Raw genomic sequence first — 19,580 nt, 5'->3', positions numbered from 1 at the left:
GGATGCTTAATATGTCAAAGCCGTGTATTTTTAATTAAAACACCGAGTTTGACATCCCGGGTGATCCACTACCCACACATCTGACTAATACACTGTCTCCAGACCAGCTGAAGAGATAAAACTCACCAAAATAACAAAAGCAGCTTTTTTGTTGTTGTTGTTTTTTTGTTTAAATCCAAGCACAAAAGAGCTTTTCACAAAGCTGGGCAGTAAGCACCCATTACTGTGTCTCCCACCGGGGCTTTTCTCGTTAGCAAGGTGGCCTTGCCCCGGCACACGCTGTGGAATAAAGGGATTGCCAGGAGCATCGGGGAAATCGAGTTTGTGCTTCCCCCCGTGCCCTGGCTGCTGTGCAGAGCACAGCTCTGCCTGTGACACTGGGGAGCTCAAGGAGCAGAGTGCCTCAGGAAGGGAAAACCAAGACTCAAATGCATGGATGGGCTAAGCCAGCATGCCCAGCTTTATCCCAAAGTTCCTCCAGGGATCAGGGATGTCAGCAGCACAACCAGCCCCTGGCACTAATCCCCCTCTCTGCAGAGCCTGGCAAGGGCAGAAGGCTCCTCCCGAGCCAGCGTTCCCTCTGTGCATTCCCAAACCTTGGCCAAGCAGCCAAGGAAAGCTTTGCCCTTGGCAGGGAGAGAGAGCGGAATTCCAGAGGCTGTAGGGAAAGCTGGGAGCCACAACCAGGAGACCAAAAATCAGGGGTAAGTAGGAAATGGAAATTTCCCCCATTAGGTAGAAAAATCCAGGTTGTTTCATCAGCAAAATATTTTTTACCTGGGGGAGAAAAAATAATCAGGGGCTACAATAAGAGATGAAGTTCTGAGGGGAAGATGGAAAACCAGGATATCATTTATGGATCCCAAGGAAAGTTAATTTAGTGTCACCTCAGGGGCTCCCACTCAGCTGCCACAGCAATGCAGGGCTGAAGGGCTGAGGGGTGAAATATTTATTGGCCACCCCAGGAAAAACACCCCACAGATAAGGGGTGACAAAGGGATCCTGAAATTTCCACTGCCAGAAGGTTCAAGGGTCAATTTTGCAGCAGCGCTGTCAGCCCCGCACCAGGGAATGCCCATGGAGATGGGATTTACCTCCTGGAGGAGTTTTAGCTGAGATTTGGTGGAAAGCTCCCTCCTGGGAGGATTGCAGTGCCCATCCCAGCCGAGTGTTCTCATGACAGCAGGGAAAATGGGAACACTGGATCCGTTCGTCCTACTGAAGACAATCCCTTTTGTTATTAATGTCTATAATTACTTCTATTTCTTTCTCATGACTGATAAATTGTCTAATAAGATTTTCTACTCATGATTAAATCAAGAAAAAAAGAGATTTGGACAACAGAGGGGCTGATTTTTCTGCTGAAAAGCATTTTAGGGCCCCGGAGCTGCTGCAGGGCTGGAGCCAGGCTGGGAGAGCTGGGGGTGCTCACCTGGAGAGGAGAAGGATCCAGGGAGAGCTCAGAGCCCCTGGCAGGGCCTGGAGGGGCTCCAGGAGAGCTGGAGAGGGACTGGGGACAAGGATGGAGGGACAGGACACAGGGAATGGCTCCCAGTGCCAGAGAAAATTCAATATTTTGAGGTGCCACCATTGTCCACAGTAACTTGTCTGACCAGGAATGGGGAATTCACTCCACAAATATCCGCAGGGAACGACTACCTGGGATGCACCACTCAGGAAAACAAGGGAAAAGAACTGGAATTAATGATACAGAGGAGTTGCCAAGTATTTAAAGCCCTCTTTTGCCTGAATTTGTATCTTTATGTGGGCTTGAGAGACTGTCTAGGATGGCTTTGCTTGATTTGTTCCTTCTTTTATCCTTAAAATATCGGGAATGCCAATATTAGACTGGTTTTCAACATAAGTCTTGAATTCTTTTTAAGCCAAGCCTTAAGGAGAGATGTTGGATTTTTAGCAAAGCCTTCCTTCCTCTGAAATGTTAATTAGCATCTGAAGTGGAGAAATTAGGGAAAAAAGGCAAAAAGCAGCAAACCTTGATATTTCCCTCTCAACTTCCCTTTCAAGTCCAGTTTTTTCACTCCCTTTCTTCTTGAAACTTTATCTGCACACATTTTCTCAGGTTTTTGTAGATCACAGCCCTCAGAAGTTTAAAATAAATACAGTTCAGCCCCTGAAAGTCTCTTTTCAGCTATCAATATCTGCCCCATTATCTGCTCTCACGTGAGGGAGCTGGCAGAACCCTTTCTGAGACATCCAGAAATTAAATAAGCCAGAGAACACAATTCTCAGTTTCCCCCTGATTTGTCTCCATGCACATCCACTCTCCCAGCCTCTTGCTGGGAACTGCACCACGAATTCCTGGAAAGCCACCTTGGAATGCTGGCTTTTCAAACTGGGATCTGGCCTTTATAGGGACAGGGCAACTTACAACAACCTCTTCAACCTAAAACCTCCTTGTGGTTTTTGGCTTTTTTGGGTTTTGTTTTTTTTTTTTTGGTTAGGGTTGGGATTGAAAGTGTTTGAGATGGTATTTTGTGTTTGAACTCAGATGTTTATTGTTTTTAATTTACGTTATAGTTTTACAAGTTGTGAATTTTACAGTATTTTACTAAAAAGTTATAAAATGGCTTTGTATTTATCTTTACAAGGTCCTTTAAGAAAAAACTATTTAATTGAGAAATTATACTTAAATTTTTTTTACTTTTTAGTCAATAAGTAATCACTCATGTCTCGTAATGTGGATTTTTTTGTTTGATGACAAAATACCACCCAAACACATGAAGAAGAAGGTGAAGAAGAAGGAATAGCTTCTGCTTTAAAATTATCTTGTTTTATATATAAATTACTATATTTTAAAACTTTATGTGGCTGGCCCTTTGCAAGATTCCCTGTGCAAGCAATCCTGCTGCGAGCAGTCGGCTAACACAACAATCTACCCCGGGTGAACAACAACCTGCACCTGTGTAAACTGGTTTTAGGTAGAAAAATGAGAACTGTCTCTCACAAACGACTTTCCCTGCACGTACACACCGAGAGTTTTGAGTGCCCAGTGAATCCAGGGTAACAGCTTGTTATTAACCAACACAGAAATTGCCAAGAAAGCTCCTGATAACTGGAGTCACAGCCAGGGCTGTACAGCTGTGTGAGAAGGAGTTTGTGAATGAAGAAGGGGCTGTTCCCACCATGAAGAAAAGGGAGCCTGAGTGATTTATTCCCTGGATTTATTCCGATCCAGAGTCACTCCCGGGTGGGTCGCACGGGCAGCTCACACCTCCTGGGATCTGGAATTTGGTTTTCCCCCGAGTCTGTGCCCCAGGCTCCCCGGGGCTGTGTGCCTGTCCCTGTGGGATGCTGGCAGCTCCCACACTCCCAGGGTGCCAGCAGCAACCACAGCCCCGGCCCTCGGAGAGGCTCACTGGGCATTCCCAGAGCCTGGAATTGCTTCTTCAGACTGGTGGCACAGGCTCGGCACATTCCAAGGGTGGGCACGGCCACGTGGAGAGGGCTGGCATGTGTGGATGAGCCCTGGGGCTGCTGGAGGGGGCACAGCTTCCCCCAGACCCACTCTGCAGCTCACAGGGAAAACAATTCCATCTGGGATCTGCCAAGCCTCCTTCAGCTGGAGGGACAGGACACAGGGAAAGGCTCCCACTGCCAGAGGGCAGGGCTGGATGGGATGTAGGGAGTTAGGAATTGTTCCTGGCAGGGTGGGCAGGCCCTGGCACAGGTGCCCAGCTGTGGCTGCCCCTGGATCCCTGGCAGTGCCCAAGGCCAGGCTGGAGCAGCCTGGGACAGCAGAAGGTGTCCCTGCCAGGGAACAGTGCCATGGGATGAGCTTTAAGGTCCCTTCCCACCAAACCATTCCAGGACTCCACGTATGGAGTAAATTCATCACTCCCTGCTTGCTGCACATTTCAAAATCCCTTTCCCTTGGGTTTCTCTGGATGCACACCCTGCATGCCCACAGCCCTGGGCCAGCTCCAGCCCCACGAGCCCTGCCCTGCTCCCTCAGGACAGCACTGCCACCTCCCACCCCAAGCCCGTGATCCGTGGCTTTTCCCCCTCGGACAAAGGGAAGAGCCTGGCTGTGCTCTGTTTCACTCCTCATTTGCTGGATTAAGTGTGGAGATTATTGAACATGTGCTGGTGCTCAATTAATATTTCATTGCTGCTGGCTCCTGTGTGGGCTGCCTGTTCTCCTGGAGTGCTCCAGCACCATGGAAACGTTGGGAGAGATTTTCCCTTAATTGCATGAATGGTTGACAGACAACAGCACAGCACCATGGAATTAAGCCCCGATGGCTGAGGAATTCTCAGGAGCTGCTGCTGCTGGCTTAATTTTGTTTTTAAACCTGGTGACATCTGCTCTTGTCCAGGAGAATTTGTGAAGGCTTTAATGTGATCAGGGAAGGAATCTGTGTGACAGGGAGAGCGAGCTTTGACTCACACACGTGAGCCCCTGAAACTCAGGGAGAATTCCAGTCAGGAAAGAAAATAAAAACAAATTTTTAAAAGTGATCAAAAACTAACGAAATGCTCCTTTTCCTTTTAAATTGTACTTTTATGGCAAGTTTAATTCCACAAAGAACCACCCCTTGGCTCTGGGATTGCCAGAGAAAGAGTGGCTGAGCACCATTTTCCAAACCCAGGCAGCTCTAAATCAGCTTTTTGTATTTCTCAGGTTAAAATTGTTCTGTGTCTTGTAGGACAGAGCCCTGGCAATCCCTGAGCATCATTATATAATGAAGCAGGTTTTTGTGAGCAGGGTTTGTGCTGCATGATTCACCACACTGAGACTCCTCGGGATGCAGATTATCCCTGTTCCCAAAGCCAGCAGGGATCATATCAGGAATTTCACTGGACTGCACCAAATTTTTGCCATTTTATTAAAGCAGAGTTTGAAGTGTTACATCCCTAAAGCTGTGGCTGAGGCTTAGCCCCAAATTAAATATCAGTTTAAATCTAATTCAGACCCATTTACTGTTAAGGGCCCAGGGCTCCTCTAAAGTTTTCTTGGCAATTCAAACCTCACAAGCTCTAAACTCTTATCAAAATAATTCCCTGATGATTTTAAACAGCACAGATGATACAGGGGAGGTTGGAGAGCTGGGAGATCACTTGGTCATGGGCCCGCTTGTCTCAGTCTCTGCCAGAACTCTCAAAGAGCCCTCATTTAAGAAAGCAAATTATATTAATTGCATTTATCATTATTATCATGAATGTGCCATCAGAAACTCCCAGTGACATTTGTTTTGGTTTGTTTTTAATATGTTTAAATGAGCTGGATTTGAGCCCAATGCCAAGTCTGAACCGAGGTATTGCTGGAATCCTGAAAAATTCCAGTTCTGAGTTTCGACTAAATTGTCTCTGTGGCCATTTTTAAATACACAGCAGTGGAGCCTGGACCTACCCAGGAGCTCAAACTTCCAGTGTTCAAAATCCAGGTTTGGGCTCCAAGCCCCACCCAAGCTGGCCCTGAGCACTCCTGGGACTTGGGGAGTCCATCCCTGGGGTACCCATTTCCTCTCCAGGACAGTCCTGATCCCAAGGCTGCAGAGGCTGAACTGCCCAAATTTCTTCTGCCAAGGAAAGTTCAAAGCATTGCCCAAGCGTTTAGCTGATGCTGAGATCAAGACTAAGTGAAGATAAGCTCAGCACTCAGTCCTGGAGCACAGGAGTGTTTAACCCCCCCGGGCAGCCTCATCCAGCTGGGATTCCCAGCTGGGATTTCAGGAGAACTTTCTCAGCTCCTGTGCACAGCCCCATCCACAGCCATGCTCATGCCCTGCAGTCATAGAATTCCAGGATCCCCGAGGCTGGAAAAGCCCTCCCAGCCTGTGGAGTCCCAGCTGTGCCCAATCCCCACCTTGTCCCCAGCCCAGAGCTCTGAGTGCCACCTCCAGGGATGGGCACTCCAACCTCCCTGGGCAGTGCCAAGCCCTGACCCCTTTCCATGGGGAAATTCCTGCTGCTGGGCACCCCTGGGCTTGTGTGCAGCTGCTGTCACCAGCATCCTCAGGGCCTTTCCCAGCTTTCCAGCTCCTCTTTCCCAGCCTGGAGCATTCCAGGGGTTGTTGTCACCCAAGTGCAGGACCCAGCCCTGGGCCCTGTTGTTCCCTGTGTCCCACCTGGCCCAGTCCCCCTGCAGATCTTCCCACAGCTCCAGCAGATCCACACTCCCACCCGAAACACGGACAAAGCCTGCTCGGGGTGGTGAGCAGCCCATGGCCAGCCCTGACAGGGGTTTATTCCCCAACCCCACACGAGTGGCACTGCAAAGCCCCATTGCCTGGGGTTTGCTCTGGTGGGTAGCTGGGCACGCTTCCCTCAGCCCAGTCACGTTCCCAGCAGTGCACTGCTCCACCCTCCTGGCACAGCTCGCTCTGAGAACGTAGAGCTAGGCTAAAATTAGAGGTGTTGCGAGTGCCTTATCAGGGAGAAAAAAAAATAAAAATTGGCTGAAAAGAATGGATCTGAGCTAATTCTGGATGGGGCTGGCTGTATTTCCTGTCAGGAGATTGCTCAGCACCCAGCAGTGGCTCTGCTGGAGGAGCCTCTCCTGAGACAACATTTGGTATTTCATCACTCTTCCCATTCCACCCGAGGTGGAGGAGAGATGTCTCTAACTCACATCTAACTCACAAGCACAAGGCCAGCAGGAAGGGAGCCCTCCTTTCCTCCTGCAGCAGCGTTTGACCCCAGCTCAGGCTGGGAGGAGAGCTGCGAGCTCCAGGGCAGGAGGACGTGACCTCCACCCACCACAGTCCCTCTAACCGTGTGGACAGGAGGTTTTACTGCTCATAAATATTCACCAGCCCAGAGACTGGAGCTGGAGCAGAGCCAGGGCAGGAATCTCAGCCTGGCTGAGCACAGGCTGCAACAAGGCAATTCTGGAGGGGGAAGATGCACTGAGGGCACGGGCCTGAGTGAAAGCAGCCAGGCTCCAGGGATGGACACACATTTATTGGGAACACCAAACAGGCCAACGTGAGCCTGGCCTGTGCTGCCCTCTGGGCCAGCTCCCACCTCCACCACACCACCTGCACGATTTCTCCTCCTTCCAAGGCTCTCTCACTATTCCAGCATTCTCCCTGTCCCGATTTTCCACACAAAGGGCCAAGCCCTTCTCCTCCTTATCAGCTGCCACTGGAACAGTCCTGGAATTCCTTCCTGCTCCCAGTTAATGGTCAGGCAAGTCTCTCAGTCCATCAAAATCTGCTCTGCTGAAATGAAGAAGTTTTTAAAAGTCTATTTAAGTCAAATAACCTCCTCTTGCATGAAGGTCATTTTTAACAACAAGCTCTAACAATTTTAGAACAGCATCTCCTCCTTTGCAGCCAGGGCATATTTATTTTAAAAATCTGCTGGCTAAAAACTGAATAGTTGAAATTGATAGGAAGGGGACCAGCTGATAATAGTGTACAGTGACCTAGAAAAAATTCAAATTACTGCCATTTTTGTCCATAGCTTACAAGCAAATGAAGTACAAAAACTTGCCAAAGTTGAACTGCACACAATGAATTCAAAGCCCACTCAGAGTAAATGGCACGGGAGGGCTGCTGAGGATGCTGGAGCTGCACTGACAGGTGCCTGGTGGAGAGGAGCTGTCAGAGCCTGCTCTGCCCCCAAACACTGAACTTCCCCCGAATTGCCCTTTTTAAAATGCATTTTGAAATGAAATTCCACAGAACTGAACAGATTACACAGCTCCACCTGCACGAGGCTCCACTGCAGCTCCACAAGAACCAGGAATATGCCAGGAAGATCACAGAATCTTGGGATGGGTTCACAGGGAACCTGAAGCCCACCCAGTGCCACCCCTGCCCTGGCAGGGACACTGCCACTGTCCCAGCTGCTCCAGCCCCAGTGTCCAGCCTGGCCTTGGGCACTGCCAGGGATCCAGGGGCAGCCACAGCTGCTCTGGGAATTCCAGCCCAGTCCCTGCCCACCCTCCCAGGAACAATTCCTCATTCCCAGTGTCCTATCCAGCCCTGCCCTCTGGCAGTGGGAGCCATTCCCTGTGTCCTGTCCCTCCATCCTTGTCCCCAGTCCCTCTCCAGCTCTCCTGGAGCCCCTCCAGGCCCTGCCAGGGGCTCTGAGCTCTCCCTGGATCCTTCTCCTCTCCAGGTGAGCTCTCCCATCCCTCTGATCATCCTGGTGCCTCCTCTGGAGCTGCTCCAACAGCTCCACGTCCTTCCTGCCCTGGGGAGCAGCATCATCAGGCAGTGTAATTAAATGAAATTAAATTGTACCTGATTTCCTTCCCTGGGGCACAGGGTGAGGAAGAGGAGGCACCAAAGCCCTCTTGATCTCCTGGCCCAGCTGCTCTGGGCCCTGCCTGGCTGCTCCTTCTCCTTGCTGGGGACCAGGAGGGACACAAGGGTGGCTCTGCTTCCTCTGCCATCAGAGGTGAGCTCCATTTCCAAGCAGGACAGAGCCCAGGCCATTCCAAGGTCAGGTTTTACCAATAAAAGTGGCTCCTGCCCTAAAACTAACCCAGGGCACAGCTCAGCTTCCAGAGCCAGACCAACAGGGATGGAGGAGTCCATCCCACACCCCTCATCCTGTTTGGCTGGGTTTTCTTTTGGTTTGGGGTATTTTGGTTCAATTTTGGGTTGGTTTTTGTTTAATTCCTGTCGAGCTCCTGCTCTAATCCCAGCCTGTAAACACAGCCTGCCCAGGACTCCTGGATCTCAAGGACATTTCCATTACCTTTTCCCACAGCCTTTGGCTACTTCCCAGCCTTCCAGGAAGGATTTCACAGCTTTCCAGAGTCTGCAGGGTATTTGGCCAAGGAGATCTGGCCTGGATCAGGCGCTCAAGGATCACACACAGCAGCTCCAACCTCTGTCTGCTCCTGGGCATCACTGCATGGGCCCCCTCCCCGAGCAGGCAGGCTCCCAAACAAGATATTTTTGGGATTTAAACCTCTGCCAACGGGAATCTGGAATGATCCATTCCTTATAACAGAGCCTAAACTACCTTTTCTCAAACAACAGCTTTAATTTTATAAAATTATACCCAAGGACTCAGAGTTCCTAAGTTCTCCTGGAAAAAAGGCTCGCCTCATTTCACCCCATGGGGATAAAGTAGCACTAAACCACCAAACTCGGGGAAATTTTGGATTCCAAAGCCTGGGAAGCTGGAAAAGCAGCACTGTACAACACACAAATATTGGTGCCACGTTTCTGATGTCAACTGCAAGAATGTTTCTCGGGATCAGCCGCTGTCAGTCAGCTGCAGCCCACAAACGCAGCCCTTCCCACTCCTCCAGCTGCTCCTAGGGAGAGCTTTTCGGGATTAGGAAAACAACACCACCACCGCGTGGCCGGGATCAAGGACAGAAGCCGGGGAAGGAGGGCTGGCTCCCTCCCTCAGTCCCACATCCCAAATCCGCCTGTGGGAACCAGGATAAATGCAGGCTGCTGCAGGTCGCTCCTGTGCAGAGCAGGACGTCCCGCTCCAAACTCGGGGCCATGGATTCTGTGCCTGCTCTCACTTTCCGGGGTGCCCTGGAGCTGCTCCCAGTCCTCCTTTTCCAGGTGTTAGTGGATTCAAAGCCATGGATGTCCTGCAAAGGTGTCTGTGCCTTTGGGGCAGGGGGAACCTCCACTGCCACGCAGACCCCAGTGGAACTGTAAGGCTGGAGCAGGGATGGGCTGTGCCCCGGGGATGCAGAATTCCAGACTGGTTTGGGCTGGGAGGGGCCTGAAATCCCATTCCATGGCAGGGACACCTCCCACTGTCCCAGGCTGCTCCCAGCCCCATTGTCCAGCCTGGCCTTGGACACTGCCAGGGATCCAGGGGCACGGATTTTCCCCTGGAAATTCAATTCCAGGGCCTCCCCACTGTCCCAGCCAGGAATTCCTTCCCCACATCCCATCTCTCCCTGCCCTCTGGCACTGGGAAGCCATTCCCTGTGTCCTGGCACTCTTTGCCCTCTCCCTCCTTTTCAAAACCCCAGTTGGTTTGGATTTTGGGCCCCTTTTCCCAGGCAGCCAGGTGAAAACCAGAGTATTTCCAAAGCTTTCCCTCAAATTGCATTCCATGGACAGGACGGGATGCACAGCTCACAGCCAGGGAATAAGGGAAGCAATTACAAAATTAAATTTCCCAGACACCTGCAGGAATCTGCAGCATTTGAAAAGACCATGGATTATTCCAAAGAACAAAGTGCTTTGTTTTTCCATCCTCCTCCTGCTTTTCCAAGCTGTTTGGATCTTCCAAGCCTTTTGAGTAGCTCTAGAGAAAACTGAATTTCCATTTTTTATTTTTTCCCCAACAATGCAGCCTCAGCCATGGAACAGCAGTGGAAACAGCAGCAGGAACATCCTAAAGGTTGTGTGAATGCAAAACATGATCACTCCAGCTGGAGTCATTTGGGCACTGGAGGAGATCTAGGAAAATCCTGGAAAAAAAAAAAAAAATCTCAGTAAATATTTAGTTGCATTTCCTAGTGAGCAAGCCAGCTTCTCCCTGCCAGCATTCCTGGTGTTTAACATTCCTGCCAGCTGTCACCTTCCACTCCAGGAACATCTGCATCCCAGAGACTTGCAAGGAACAAGTGAAGCCCCAAACCCACCGGGATAAAAGCCTGGAGAGAGGGACAACATTCCCATTTCCTCCCTGCTCCCAAGGAGCAGCACAACCCAAGCCCTGCGAGCATTCCCCTTCCAGCAGCTCTCCCTGAGAGGCAGGAACTGAGAGCCCACATTCCAACCTGATCCCATCCTTTGAGCCAGGGGCTCCCAATTGCTGCCCTCTGGAGCATCTCAATGGATTCTGGCCGCGTGGTTACCACAAATGAACGATTTCCTGACAAAATGTTTGGAGTGAACCAATCGAGAGGAGCGCAAGGGAAACGAGGCTGGAGTGGAGCAGCAGCTGCTGCACTTTTGGGGAATAATGGAGCTGATGAACTCGTTTGTGAGGAACTGGGCACAGCTGCAGCTCCTGGGAAAAACGGCGGCACAAAAGGCTCATTCTGCAGCCCAGCTCCCCTGAGCTGCTCAGAGCTGGGCTTGGGCATTGTTTGGGGCTTCATTTTTAAGTAACTACTTTGGGGGACAGGGAGAAAAATTCTCCGTCTGAAGGAGCTGCCAGTTAAAGGCCTGGGGCAGAGGCAGAAAAGCAGTTTTTTTCTAAAAGTACAGGAGTAATCCCACTGAATCTTATAAAATCATGTCAAACAGACACCTTAAAGGCTAATTTTCTAATGAAGTACTATAGACCAAAACTCTCTGTATCCTAAGTACAGCTATTAAATAATCAGAACAAATATTCATTTGTTGTTACCAATTTGCACCTTCCCTTCTAGAAATTATCTCAAGAGTGGATGTCACACAATCCCAGAAGTGTGAGGGAAAAATGGAATTTATTTATCCCAGCTCCCAGGAAAAATCTGATAGATCTCCCTGGAGTTGGCTGGTTTCCCTCTGGTTTTGTTTTTTTCCTTGTTATATTTTTTTTTCCTTGAAAAGTCAAAAGATGCCTCAGACTTCCTGGATGGATAATTGAGGCATTTCCAGCTTTTCATTCCATTCTGAACTTTCTAAGGCCAAAAACCTCAGCACAGGCAAGGGCAGTAACAGGCACTGAGAAGTCCATAAAATATCCAAATAACAGCTTTTTAAATACAAAAATTTGTAGCTAAAACAATTTCTACATGTGGATAAATATCCAGGGAATTTCCTCCTGTTTGATCCAGGTAGATCTGAGCAGCAGCATGCACAGCACAGAAGGAAGTGCTCCCAACACAGCGAATATTCAGCTTTAATATCCCTCCAAGCCAGCAAAAAAGCAACCTCAGCTGAATCTCTTCACTACACCACACTTAAAATCCACTATTTAATTAAATCTTAAGCCAAATGACTCGAGGGGGGGAAGCGCAAGTTAATTAACATATCATGACACAGTCCATAAAAACCCTGGGACAGGGGCATAAATAATAAACCAGGGGCAAAGCAAAAGGGCTCTCATTTAGGATTGGCTCAAGGACCTGCATTAATTAGAGTGTTTGAAGCCAGGACTGCTCATGTCTCTGCCTCCAGCCAGGGATTCAGACACTTAGCTCAGATCAATCTTAACCTCAGGTAGAGCAGCTCAAATCCATATCTTCTGTCATTTCTGTGCTCAGCACCTTTGGATCCCATGAAAAAGAAACCAGGTTTTTATCAAAGCCCCATCCACCAGGATGGCTGCGAGCTGGGGTTGTTAATTATAGATTAAACATTCCTTCAAGACTTTGAAACCAACCCAAATAAACCAAACTCGGGATTTCTGAGTATCCAAAGATCACACAGTTTCACACACACTTTAATTGTTGGGAGAGATTGAACATCACATGAATTCTCTCTTGCAAAATGCTCTTCGTGCACATCACCCTATAGTAAATTAATGTTTGTGCCACACCTACTACAGCTCCATGTTTTGTTACACACAATCCTCTCGTCCCCTTGAGAGGATTTTTTTTCTCTTATATTCAATAATACTAAATAGCAGACTGTGAATTGATTATTATTTTTAGACTAAATGCCCCAAACATTCCTCCTGAACGCCTTTATTCAGCTCAAAATTTACACTCCAGTTAATAGGTATTTACATCCTTCAAGTAACAAAAGGCAGATAAATTCAATGCCTACAAGGTTAAGGGATTTACAGCCATAAAAACTGTCATATTACTCATGACTTCAAGGTTTTTCTTTACAATTTTACAGACCAGCAGCACATTCATGTGGTTTTATACAACGCTATAGAAAAGCTACTCAGAAATTTGTATGAGAGGAACAGAACTAAGACCAGTGAGTGAACTAAAGAATATTTTCCTACCTGACATCACAAAGGATTTGCACTGTGGGGATCCCTTCATGGAGGGCTCTGCCAGGAGCACCCCCAGAGAGCTGGGACAGAAAATTCCCTGTTTCTCCTGGGGGTTATTGACATTCCCCAGCAGCCCGGGGCAGCGATCCCACCCTGGCCAGGTGATCCGGGTTTGGGAGCAGAGGGTGGGCACGGAGGGCACAGCCCGGGCAGCTCAGGGGGCTCTCATTCTCCCATCAGGGCAGGAGGAGGGGCTGGGAATGGCCGGTTAACAGGAAAATTCAGTGGGAAAAGATGTCAGCTGCAAGTGGGAGCAGGAGCTGATCCATCTACAGGGAGCAATGCAGAATTCCTCAGCCTCTGAGGTGTCCTCAGCTGCCCTTCCCACACCAACCCTCCTGAAAGTCTGTCCAAGACAGTCCCTCCAGCTCGAAGAAGCACCAAATCAGCTGAAATGGTGGCAGCTGATAAATCCCACAGAACTGGGTTTTTTCTAAGAAAAAGCCCTTTATTGTAATGAAATGGTGATTGCTGCAGTTTGGCTCCAAAGTCCATTTCCCCCCAGGCACATCCAGCCCGGATTTGGTTCTTTGTCTACAAAATGCTGCTTTTCTAAAGTCTGTACCACACAAAAAGCCCCTAAAATCCAGCCCTCACTCTTTAGCCCCCTGAAAAAATGATGCATAATATTCTTGGGAGAAGGGATTGTTAAAATGTTTAAATGCACAGCTGAGCTCTTCCCTCTTTTATATCAGTGCCACAATGGGAGCTGGGAGTGAAGGACTCTCATCTTTCAGCTCTTGCACATTTCTGAGCTGCTTGTTCCATCTCTCTCCAGATCAGGCAGTTTGCTTTGCCTTGGAGTGGAGAAGCTGTTGCCCAAAAATCCAAATGGGAAGAGATGAGCAGGAAGGAACTTTGTGAGCAGTGCCCCAGTGTGGGTGGATACCTGAGCTGGTGTTTGTACATTGAGAGCAAAGGAAAGACAGTCTGGAGCACAAGGAAAACTCATTGTACAGCCAGCAAAACTGGCTCCAAGAGTGCTTTTGGGGACCTGGAGGTGCTCTCAATCATTTCTAATGCTGCCTATGCTCCCAGTTGATTGGCTGGCTTCACGGCTGTCCAGGGATAAAAATCCACAACTCCCGCCCCTGTGAAGTCATTTCCTTAAAGCAGGGAAAGAGCAGGAGGAGACTTGAAATCCAGCTGTAACAGCAGAGAGAATTCCAGCTTTGTCCTCTAGCAAAGTCATTGAAACACTGGAGGCTGCAGCAGGATCAAGCTGCTCACAGGAGAATGAGGATAAGGAATTGTTTGGGTGGGAAAAGCTCTCTGAGTCCATCGGGCCCAGCCATTCCCAGCACTGCCCCATGTCCCCAGGTGCCACATCCACATGGCCTTTAGATCCTCCTGGGGCAGGGACTCCTGTTCCAATATCTGACCTCCCTTCCCATGAGGAAATGTTCCCAATATCCGGCCTGAACCTCCCTGGGACCGTCCCATGCCCCAGAGCACTGCAGACATCCCTGCTCCTGCACTGGCCAGCCCTGCCCCTGCAGTCTCCTCACTTGTTCCAGGAGAGGAGTTGGACACCATGTCACATCCTTGGGGAGCAGAGCTTGGATGCAAACACATCCAGAGTCACGTTTGTAAATGACCTGAGAGAAGGAGGCTGGGAGCTGATCCAGAGTGAAACAGTCATCACTTTCTGCAGGCTTTGCCTGGGGGCTTCCCCTGGGATAATCAATAATTGATTGATCCTCTTGCCTCAAGGCCAAACACTGCTGAGAAGGGCTGAGGCTCAGCCCAAATCCCTGCCCACACCCCAACCCCATGTCCAGGATGGGACCCCACAAAAATGAATCCCAAAGAGGAGCAGCCCCTGCCCAGCCCTGCTGCTGCACAGAGACACAAAACTGGCTGGAAATCCTCTGCTCTTTTACAGACTGTGTGGTTGGAAACAATTTGCATTACTAATGTTGTAAAGTTGTGAAGGGAGAACTTCACCCAGATCACAGAACGAAGGCTTGGGACCTGACGGCTCATCTTGTCCCAGCCCTTCCATTCTCCAGGGAACCCAAACACCAAAATCCCAACGCAGTTGCTGCAGCCTGGGATGTTGGAGAGTCCTCACTGCAAAGCAGATTCTTGCCTCTTGTTGCACAGTCAGCTCCTGTCTGGAAAAACCCCAGCCTGGCATCACGGGCACACACAGCAGAAAGCCTCTGGAGGAAACTTGATCAGTTTTTGGTCAGGCGTGGCAGAAACCCTGACGTGGGCCATTAGTTTGATGCCATGTGTTCACTGGAGGCACAAGTTTGGCAATTTGGCTGTACATGAGCTAATGCAACAAGAATTATGAAACACTGAGAGGGAAGAAAATCTTCCTCTTCTGAAGAATTCCCTAGAATGTGTCACAGGTTGAATTAAGTAACTTTATCTCAACAGGCTTATGAATGACGTAAATGTGTCTCATCAGGCGTGTAACTATCAGCAAAAAGGATCACAGAACGAAGGCTTGGGACCTGACGGCTCAATTTGGCTGTACATGAGCTAATGCAATCAGAATTATGAAAAACACTGAGAGGGAAGAAAATCTTCCTGTTATTAGGAATTTCCTTGAAGATTGAAGAAAATGTCACAGGCTGAATTAGGATGAACAACTAGACACAGTCCAGTTTTAGAATTCTACCCCAAATAAAGCGGATGCACCTGAACAAACGTATCTCACCAGGTGGGTTTAGGGTCCCTCCCAGCCCAGCCCAGCCCTGTAGGATTCCCTGATCCTGCAGTGCCACTGCTCCCTGGCTCCTGCACACTTCAGCACTGTTTGACCTCTGAGCTACCTGGGCTTAAATCAGAGTTTGCTGTGATGTCCCAGCTGAGCAGAGCAGGCAGCATTTGCAGTTTGCTGTGGGTTGCACACACATCCAGAACGAAGGAGAGGAGCAGGAGATTACCAGGGATGATTACAGAGCCCCACGTAACCAGTGGGATTACAGAGGAATGGCATTGGAGCTCCACAGCACAGCTCCAACCCTCCCAAAGTGAGACACGTGCTCCAGCAGCAGCTGGGGAACAGGTGGAGGCTCAAGACAAAAAGTCTGGAAGCACAGCAATAAATCATGGAACCTGCCCGTGTGACACCCTGGCTCCATCAGGCAAAATGGATTGCTGAGCACAAAGTGTAATAAAGAATGCAACAAGAATTATGAAACACTGAGAGGGAAGAAAATCTTCCTCTTCTGAAGAATTCCCTAGAATGTGTCACAGGTTGAATTAAGTAACTTTATCTCAACAGGCTTATGAATGACGTAAATGTGTCTCATCAGGCGTGTAACTATCAGCAAAAAGAGTTCCAGGCCAGGCTGGATGGGGCTTGGAGCACCCTGGGACAGGGAGGTGTCCCTGCCTCCCTCTCTTAAAGGGAGATGCCAAGGCATGGTCGTGGCTGCCAGTGGTAATTTGAAGTTGAAATATAATCACACACAATATATATGATAAATAACAGCAGACAAGGTCTGCAGTGACAAAGGTAAATAATAAATTTGTGTGGAAGTAAGGATTTACACTGAAGCTGTGAAATGGAAGCAGAGGGATACTGTAAATATTGTCCTTTCCAGGTGATGACTTTAATTCCTCAGACAAGCACCTCCGAAGCTTTCCCAAGGATTCCCTGGAGCTGGAACCCACACGTTTGCCATCTCTAAAGCTCCAGGACAATATCCATGCTGCCAGCCAGCGGCCAGCACGCGGGCCTGAGGGGAGGAACGCGTTTGGCAAGGAGAGGATCAGTAAAAGGTGAATTCTGGAAACTTGTCTGCCAGGGCCAGGCTGCTCCCTGTCAGAGCCAGAGCAGAAAGCAGCAGGCAGAGCAAAGCCCTGCCAGGAGCAGAGGCAGCTCCTCATGTCCGACAGCCCGAGCCCTTCAGCAGCTGCCAGGGAGCTGCTGCTGCTGCCGGGGGGACCCCGCAGTGCCAGCCCAGCCCAGCCCAGCCCAGCCCAGCCCAGCCCAGCCAGGCTCTCCTGAGCAGGAACGGGCTGTGGGTGCCCCTGGCCCTGAGCTGGGCACAGCCAGCCCCGAGCAGCAATTTGTGTCCCCTCCCCACAGCGGATCCCTGCAGGAGCCCCCTGCTCCGGGAGCCCTGCCCTGCTGCCAGGGGGGCAAAGGGAGCTGCAGCAAAGCTCCTCGGACAGCAGCCAGCCTGGCACTCACTGCCCTCCTGAAGGGGATATTTGTCTTGATGAGATCCATCAGCTTATCCAGGTGCTGCAGGGAGGAGCCCAGCCTGACACAAGTGAAACTCAGCTGCAACACAGAATTGCACATGGGATTTCTCCTGGGATTTCTCCCTCTGTCCCCACAGAACTGCAAACGCATCAAATACCTCATTGATAAATCCTGCTTGTCATGTTCAGTTCAGGACAGGTAAGTTTATGTCTGTCACAGGGCAAGGATTTTTCTCCAGATAAATTATCATTATTCACACTTGAGTTTCATCGGTTACATTATAAATATTGAAAGCCAGTTTTGTTAAAGTGGAAGCTGTGGCTGTGCAGAGCAAGGAGGTGCCTGCATGGAGCTGCTGCACTGCTCTGGAGAGGCTGAAGGCAGGTGCCAGCAGCCCCTGGCCCTGTACATTGACAATAATCATTAAAGGTGTATTTTATGGGAATTGCAGAGAACAGGACATGGATTCAAAGGACAACATTTTCTGAGTCCGTATGAGGAAAATCTTAGGTCCCATTTGAGTGAACTTCTCGGTCACTGTACATTTCCCAGTACAGAACTTGTTTTTCTGATGTCAAGCATAATATCAAAGTCATAATGGCAAAGAATGTGCTTTGTGTTGTAGTCATCCATAGGAAAATGAGGGGACTTGTGGGAAGCACCAGAGTATTGAGTAGTTCTAGACTTCGTTTTATCAGGCTGCAATGAAGGACAACATCAGCTTGGGTCCAGTAAAAATTGGCTCTGACAGGACCTGGTTCTGTTCAGCCAACATCCTGCACGTGTGTAAAGTGGAAGGGACGTCAATAATTAATCACTAATGCCCTGACACACGATCAGCAGAAGAATTTAACTTCTGCAGGGGGCTGAGGTTTGAACAGATGCAGTGTGGGAACAATAAAATGTTCCTCTGCACGGCACAGTGTGACCTACCCAGGGCTGGAGCAGGTGCTTGTGCCCTGCACAGCCCAGGACAGCGTGAAGGGAGCAGCCAGAGCTGCTGGGGTGGCTCCGACAGCAGCAGTGACAAACTCAGAGGGAACGATCAGAGTCACAGACTGAGCTGACTGCAGGTGGCCACTCTGGGCTGGCACTGCCAGCTCGCAGCTCCCCAGGACTGCCACCACGGTGTGTTCCCCTTCTCACAGACCATGGCCTGAGTCCAGCTCCAGTCCTTGGCACAATTAGCCCTCCCACCTGATAATCTGTTCCATCTCTCAGACACCTTCCTGTGCCAGAGAGGGTTTCTTAATTCCTTCAACTCCCAGGTAATATTCCTTAACTATCTGGCAACAAGTTACTCCCTTAATTCATTCATTACCTGACTCCATTAATTCATTCAAGTTCCTGGTAATAAATCTGTCTTCCATAACAATCTGCCTTCCTCTTGTTATCTGGGAATGATTCTGATTTCCTTAATTCCTGTCGTCACCTGCTAATGAATCTGACTCCTCCCTACCACACTTCTCCTTCCCTCCCACAGACTCTCCAGGGGAGATGCTCTCAAGGCCTTGCTTTCTCTCTGTATTCTCTGTTTCTCACAAATTTCCAACAACTTAATTCCAAAATTACCTCAATTCCTCTATTCCAAAGTGCCAAGTCCTGGATTTGTGGCAGGTATGTGGAGGATTGGCAGCAATGAGCTTTTCTTTTCTCTGCAGTGCCCTGTACCACTGAAAGTGGGTATTCTGAGCAGGAACTCCTGCTCCAGGATTGCATTCAGTGGCCAGTGATGTCTTCAATACCAAGAATGGCTGATTGCAAATTCTGCTGTTTGATGCTCTCTGGCAGTGGAAGGCCATTCCCCGCTGTCCTTCCCTGCCAGGCCCTTGCCAGCCTGGACATCTCTCCAGTTCCATGTTCCCCATCCAGGAGACAGGGTCTGGCTCCCAGTGAGCCGGAGTGGGACACAGCCGGGGTTTTGTGGGAGGGCAGGACCTGTTTGGGCGCTGCCACAGCTGAGGGTTGCATTCCCAAACAAACAGCCCATGTCTTTATGGAGTGGGATCCTGCTGGGAGAGCAGTGCAGGGAGGGTTTGCTCCTTCTCCCACAGCAGCAGCCCCAGCTGGGTGGCTGAGACACACTGGGAGGCTCTGGGGTCCCCTCTGGTGGCTTGTGCTGTCAGCGACTGCTCTGGAGAGGCTGAAGCCAGGTGCCAGCAGCCCCTGGCCCTCCAGTGACCGCTCAGCTGGAGCAGAGGGGCCCTGCAGCTCCTGCCCCCGGAGCTGCTGCCACGGCAGGAGCAGGGCTGGAGCACAGCCCTGGGCCCGCTCTGACACACCTCACCCTCCTCACACCCACCTGGCCCGGGCTCAGGGGGGCTCTGCTGCTCACATTTCTCTGGAGATATTTTCCTGAGTAAGATAAAGGCCTTGAACTCAGCTGATTTTGTCTGAGCAGCAACATGCAATTTGTACATTGAAAATAATCATTAAAAGTGTATTTTTGTCCCTCTCCATGTCCCCACACAGATCTCTTGATATCTCATTCCCAACCAGCAGAAAACACATTTAAATGTGTTGCAACATCACAAATTTCCATGTAGTGAACCAGCCTGACCACACCAAC

The sequence above is a fragment of the Pyrgilauda ruficollis genome, unplaced genomic scaffold (genome assembly GCF_017590135.1).
Source record: "Pyrgilauda ruficollis isolate IOZ18807 unplaced genomic scaffold, ASM1759013v1 scaffold246, whole genome shotgun sequence".
In the NCBI taxonomy this organism is placed as follows: domain Eukaryota; kingdom Metazoa; phylum Chordata; class Aves; order Passeriformes; family Passeridae; genus Pyrgilauda; species Pyrgilauda ruficollis.
Note: the sequence above shows the minus strand (reverse complement) of the source record.